The sequence below is a fragment of the Benincasa hispida genome, chromosome 3 (genome assembly GCF_027475165.1).
Source record: "Benincasa hispida cultivar pf3 chromosome 3, pf3_genome.v1.1, whole genome shotgun sequence".
Lineage (NCBI taxonomy): Eukaryota > Viridiplantae > Streptophyta > Magnoliopsida > Cucurbitales > Cucurbitaceae > Benincasa > Benincasa hispida.
The window spans coordinates 319,020-325,665 of record NC_143480.1 but is presented as its reverse complement, the minus strand read 5'-3'; the positions used below and the strand labels follow the sequence as shown (position 1 = coordinate 325,665).

Here is a 6,646-nt window from a genome sequence, read left to right as displayed (position 1 = left end):
TGTCATAGAGTTATTGTGATAATTATGGTGTCGAGCCTATGCTAGTGATTTTACTGATTAGTTAGAATGCCCACTAGGTTTGTGTCTCCTTCGGGATTCACCAATTTGTGTTTCCTTTGAGATTCACCAGTTCGTGTTTCCTTCGGGATTCACCAGTTATTGTGTTTACTTCAGGATTCACCAGTTTGTGTTTACTTTGAGATTCACCAGTTATTGTGTTTCCTTCGGGATTCACCAATTTGTGTTTTCCTTTGGGATTCACCAGATATCGTGTCTTCTTAAGGATTCACCAGTTTGGGTTTCCTTCGGGATTCACCAGTTATTGTGTTTCCTTCGGGATTCACCAGTTTGTGTTTCCTGCGGGATTCACCAGTTATTGTGTTTCATTCGGGATTCACCAAAGGTAGTGGGCATATTTAGCTACAGTAAGATAGAAATCAGTTTCTTTTTCATGTATATATGTGTCTCATGAGGACTATAACAGTTTATATATTCCACTAGAGGTAGGCGTCTAGAGGACATAGATGTCTAACCTGACCCCAGTAGTGGGGTTACTTACTGAGTATTTATACTCATTCTTTCTCAAGTTGTTATTTCAGGTAGAGGTAGAGATACACCGACGATGGACAAGCGGAATTCGTGATCGAGCCACTGGGACTAGTTTTATGCTTCCACTTATGAGATGTATATTTCTTTTCATGTTTTTTTTTCTTAACTTTCAGTTTTGATGTTTGAAACTTACTAAGACTTATTTATGATTTATGGGTACCCTATTGTTGTTTTTAATATTTGAATTTAATGAAAGTATTTTGAACTTACCTTGTTTATTTAGCATTTATTTCACCATAAAAGAGTGTCGTTTTAAGTTCCATGCATGTATGCATTTAGTAACGGCTTAACTTAAGTCCTAGGGGGTCGGGTCATTACAAATAAAGACAATACTACTACTATCTATCTATCTATCTATCTATATATATATATATATATTACATCATATTGTGGTTTTATTTTAAAGCATCATTGACATCTAATCAGTCAGTGTCCATCATATTCAGTTTTTCATTAAGTTACTAAAATTGATGACTAAAATCAAGCATCGTTTTAGTCAATCTTCCGTTAAGTCACTAAAGGCTTGTTTGGTAATTATTTCATTATTTGTTTTTGTTTTTGAAATTAAGCCTACTTTCTCCTACTTTCTTACAATGGTTTGCATCTTTCTTAATTACATAAGTTGCATTCTTAGCCAAATTCCAAAAAACAAAGAAATAGTTTGTAAAAACTAGTTATTTTAGTTTTTTTAAAATTGACTTCGTTTTTGAAAATATGGGTAAAAAGTAGATAATCAAACCAAGAAATTTAGAAGTGGGAGAGATGATTAAAGACTTAATTTTCAAAAACAAAAAATAAAGAACAAAATGGTTATCAAACATGGCCTAAAGGGTTGTTTGGTTTGAGGATTTTCTGCATGGAAACTGATACAAATATGTCAAAATCATGTTTGTTTCAAAGTTTTTGACACTTTGTGTGAGAATAAGATATTCCCATGTTTTCATTTCCCACAAACAAGGTTTTTCTTTTCTCTTCCAAAATTGTGGGTTTTCCCTACCTTAAATTTTATTAGAACTAATCAAGAACACGTGAAATCTTGTTTTAATTTTAATTACGTAAAAAATAGTAAGTATTAACATGAAACAAATAAATATTATATAGATTTTCGTAACTTTTTTTATAAAGTAAAACTTCAGACTATTTTTTCCATTTACGAATTTATAATTTTGACATTTATGTAAATATTTAGTGTCTAAAAAACCATACTTTTATTATTATTTTTTTAAAATGAATCTTCTTTTTTGTCTTATTTTTTAAAAAAGCTTGTTTGCTATTTTAAACCTTTTCATAAATCCTCTCCTTGAAGTATTTTTCATTGTAAATGACTTTATATAGGACGATAACAATTTTTTTTTATTCCAACTATAATTTTCAAGAAACACAATGTACCTAAAAATTAATAAAATTATAAAGTTAATTTGTTTTGTTAATTTAAAGAGAATTTAAAAGGTTCATTTACATACATAATAGTTTTGAAAATGCAAAAAATGAATAGTCCTAGTTTCCTACTACATTCTAGGACGATACTTCATGCATGCATAGGCTTAATCGTACAATTACTTTTAAACCATCAAATACAAGACCCAAAATTTTATTTAATAATGCTCAAACGAGCAAAGATATGAAAACATAATTAATAATAATAAATAAACTAAAGCAAAATAAAATAAAATAATTTACTATTCAGGGTACCCCTAAACCCTACTAGAAACAAATAAAGGAAATTAAATAGTCAAATAATAAAATTGATATATTTTGCATAAAAGTGTAAGGCGCCTAACTCCCAAACCAGATTTCAAAACATGATACTATATGCGGAAGCAGTGAATCGTCCTAATGGCCAGGTCACGAATCTCTGTTGTCATGCACCAGTCTGTCATTACTCTTACCTGAAAAATAGGGAAAGTAAAGGTGAGTATAAAAATATACTCAGTAAGCAGCCCACTACTGCACAAGGGCATCATAGACATAGGCATAGGCATAGACATAAGGGGCGAACCCGAAGGCACGCTTTCATAAGTAGTGACATGAAGGTCACAGGCATAAAACATAAGTGGTGATCCATCACCAAAAATAAGCATAGGGTGTGGGCCCGAAGGCTCACACATGCGATGTGCATAGCCCAATAGAAATACTAACAGCCACTAAAATCTCATATGAACATAAGCATACAACAGTTAATACAATCTCAGACATAAGCATGCAACCAAGGCCATGACTCAACATCAAACTTTAACACCGTTATCCAAACTTCAACTGTTTCACAATCTACTCATACATCAAGTCTTATCACCATCTATTCATACATCAACACTAGCCCATTATCCCCAGTCTACTCATGCACCTTATCACAGTATCCCCTTAACCCTTACGTCCAACTTCATCAATACTTCAAATTCAGCACATCAAATTCAGTATAAATTCCCATAACATATTTCATCACAGTTTCACATATGACATAAAAATCTCTCAGCAGGCATCTCAAAATCTTAGGGCAACCAACAGTAAACCACTTACCTCAGGATAACGAACTGTCCCAAAACGAGATATTACTCCGCTCGAGAACTTCCTTCATCGCCACACGTTCCTGAAACCAATCACAATTTCCATGGTGAAGGTTAGGTTAGGCCCAAGAATCTCAAAAGATAGTGGGCTGCCAAAAGGGAACCGACACTTACCCCGAACAGACGGAACAGTTGGAACCACCGCGATCCACAACGACCCGAACCAGTGGTAGGCAGACGGAGAAGACGGCGCGGCTCGCGACTTTAGCATTCGACGGCTTCCTCTACGTCGGGTCGACGAACAGGCTCGCGACTTCAACGTTCGGTGGCTTAGGACTCGATCGACGGCGAAAACGAGGGCCTCGCAAACTCCTGCTTCAATGGCTTCATCTGCGTCAGGTCGAGCGGCGGCACGGAGAAGAAGAACGATCGGCGAACTCGCGTGGTCGATGACGAAAACGACGATCGGCGAACAGGCTTGGTTGACGGCGAGCAGCGGTGATTGAAAGTGAAGGGGGTTTTTCACGGAATGAAGAAGGAAGATGAAGAAGAAAAAATAATTTCTTTTTTTTTTCCTTTTGCACGCATCCCAATGACCCCCAATTTTTATAACCCTACATCCATCTTCCTTTTCCCAAATTAACCATTTATTTCTTCTTCTTTTTTTTTAAACTTTGGGGCATCACACTCTTCCCCCCTTTAATAAACTTTCGTCCTCGAAAGTTCTAATCCTAGAAGAGCTATGGATGTAGTGCCCTCATCTCGTCCTCTCGCTCCCAAGTTGCTTCCTCAAACTGATGATTCTGCCACATAACCTGCACCAGTGGCATCTCCTTGCTGCGCAAAACTTTCACCTCCCTGGCCACAATTTGCGTGGGCTTCTCCTCGTAACTCAAGTTTTCATTCATTTGTAAGGGCTCAAAGTCCACCACATGAGACGGGTCTATTAAATACTTCCTCAGCATGGAGACATGAAATACATTATGGACCGTGGAGAGAGACGGTGGTAAGCGCAATCGGTAAGCCACAGAGCCGACCCGCTCCAAGATCTCGAATGGCCCTACAAAACGCGAACTTAGCTTACCCTTCTTCCCGAATCTCAGGACACCCTTCATCGGCTCCACTTTCCAGAACACCTTGTCACCTGCTTCAAACTCCAGATCTTTATGCCTAACATCCGCATAACTTTTCTGTCTACTTTACGCCGCTGGCATTCTAGCCCTGATCTTCTGCATGGCTTCATTCGTCAACTCCACTAACTCAGTCCCCACCAGTTTCCTCTCCCCAATCTCACCCCAGTAAATAAGAGATCTGCAACCTTTGCTATAAAGAGCCTCAAAGGTGACATGCCAATGTTAGCCTGATAGCTATTATTATAAGTAAACTCTGCCAAATGTAAGTGGGAGTCCCAACCCCCTGAGAATTCCAACGCACAAGCGCGCAACATGTCCTCTAATGTCTGACTTAAACGTTTTGTTTGCCCATCAGTTTGGGGGTGAAACGTTATACTGAAGTTCAACCGCGACCTTAAAACTGCCTGAAGGCTCTTCCAAAAACTGGAGGTGAAACGAGGGTCCCTGTCGGACACAATTGACACTGGCACACCATGCAACCTTACTATCTCCTTCATTTATAACTAAGCCCACTTACTCACCACATACGTGAGCTTTCCTGGAATAAAATGTGCCACCTTGGTGAGTCTTTTATCACAACCCAAATCACCGAAAAACCCTTCGCTATCCTAGGCAACCCCATAATAAAATCCATTGCCACACTCTCCCATTTCCATTATGGCACATCCAATGGTTGTAGCAAGCTTGCTATCTTCTACCTCGGGGCCTTCACCTACTGGCAGACTAAACATCTATTGACATATTCAACTATCTCCCTTTTCATATCGGGCCACCAGTAATACCGTTTCACATCTTGGTACATTTTGGTACTACCTGGGTGCATCGAGAATGAAGAGTTATGAGCTTCTACCAACAGTTCATCTTTCAAGCCATCATCTGTTGGGACGCACAACCGTCCCTGATACAAAAGACCCTCGTCCACTGACAAAGAAAATTCACTTGCCTGACCTGACCATACCTGACAACACTTTTGAACCAGGTCGGGATCATCCTGCTGTGCATCAATAATCTATTGCCTCAAGGTTGGTTGCACTGTTAACTGGGCTAGCTGTGAAGTGACTTCCCCCACTGCCACTGCAATCTTTGCTCGTTCTAGATCTTTACACAACTGAACCTCTTAGTGATCTTTTGACTGAGGGCATCGACTACCACATTCGCCTTACCTGGGTGGTAGAGGATCTTACAGTCATAATCCTTTAATAAATCGAGCCACCTGCGCTGCCTCGTGTTTAACTCTTTCTGGGTGAAGAAGTATTTAAGACTATTGTGGTCGGTGAACACTTGAATCTTTTCCCCATACAAGTAGTGTCTCCAGATCTTTAGGGTAAACACTACCGCTGCCAATTTCAAGTCGTGGGTAAGATAGTTGCGCTCATGGTTCTTCAACTGTCGGAAGGCATAGGCGACCACCCTACCATATTACATAAGCACACAACCCAAACCCTTCTTAGAAGCATCACTGTAGATCACGAAGTTCCCAGAGCCGTCTGGTACGGTGAGAACCAGGGCTGAAACCAACCTCTACTTGAGGTCCTGAAAACTATCCTCACAAGCTTTGCTCCAAACAAACGAAGCTCCCTTCCTTGTTAGCTGGGTCAACGGCATGGCCATGCTGGAGAAATTTTCTACAAACCTACAATAGTATCTAGCCAACCCCAGGAAACTACACACCTCACTAACCGTTGTAGGGCAGGGCTAATTGGTAACAACCTCAATCTTAGCTGGATCCACTGAAACCCCATCCTTCGACACCACGTGCCCAAGGAAAGACATCTTCCGTAGCCAGAACTCACACTTAGAAAACTTTGCGTACAGTTTGTTTTCCTTCAGTGTTCCTAGGACCTTTCTAAGATGTTTCTCATGTTCCGCCTCTGTCTTGAAGTATACCAAAATGTCATTAATAAAAACGATTACAAAGGCGTCTAGGAAGTCCTTCAATACCCGGTTCATCAAATCCATGAATACCATTGGAGCATTGGTTAGACCAAAAGACATTACAATGAACTCGTAATGCCCGTATCTGGATCGGAATGCAACTTCAGAATATCACTATCCCTGATCCTCAGCTGATGGTAACCTGAACGTAGTTCAATCTTGGAAAACACGGTACCACCTTGTAGTTGGTCAAACAGGTCATCGATTCTAGGAAACGGGTACTTATTCTTAATGGTCACCTTATTCAACTCCCTGTAGTATATGCATAAACGTAACGACCTATCCTTTAAATTTGTAATCTAATCTTTTTCCTCAAAATATTGAAATAAAAAACAAATTCACAAGCAGTTCCTGCAATTGAACCTTCAATTCTTTCAATTCTGCCGGAGCCATTCTGTACAGAGCTTTGGATATAGGAATAGTGTCTGGCTCCAATTCAATCGTAAAATCAATCTCCCTTGGTGG

General features: G+C 39.4%; 1 long non-coding RNA gene across 1 annotated transcript; it reads right to left on the bottom strand.

Moving 5' to 3' along the window:
• Positions 1 to 2,169: 2,169 nt before the first annotated feature.
• Positions 2,170 to 3,754, bottom strand: LOC120069778 (uncharacterized). Its single transcript, XR_005479692.2, has 3 exons — positions 3,288 to 3,754; positions 3,127 to 3,196; positions 2,170 to 2,498 (listed from the first exon to the last, which is right to left on the bottom strand). It is a non-coding gene; the product is annotated as an uncharacterized LOC120069778 (long non-coding RNA).
• Positions 3,755 to 6,646: the final 2,892 nt, after the last annotated feature.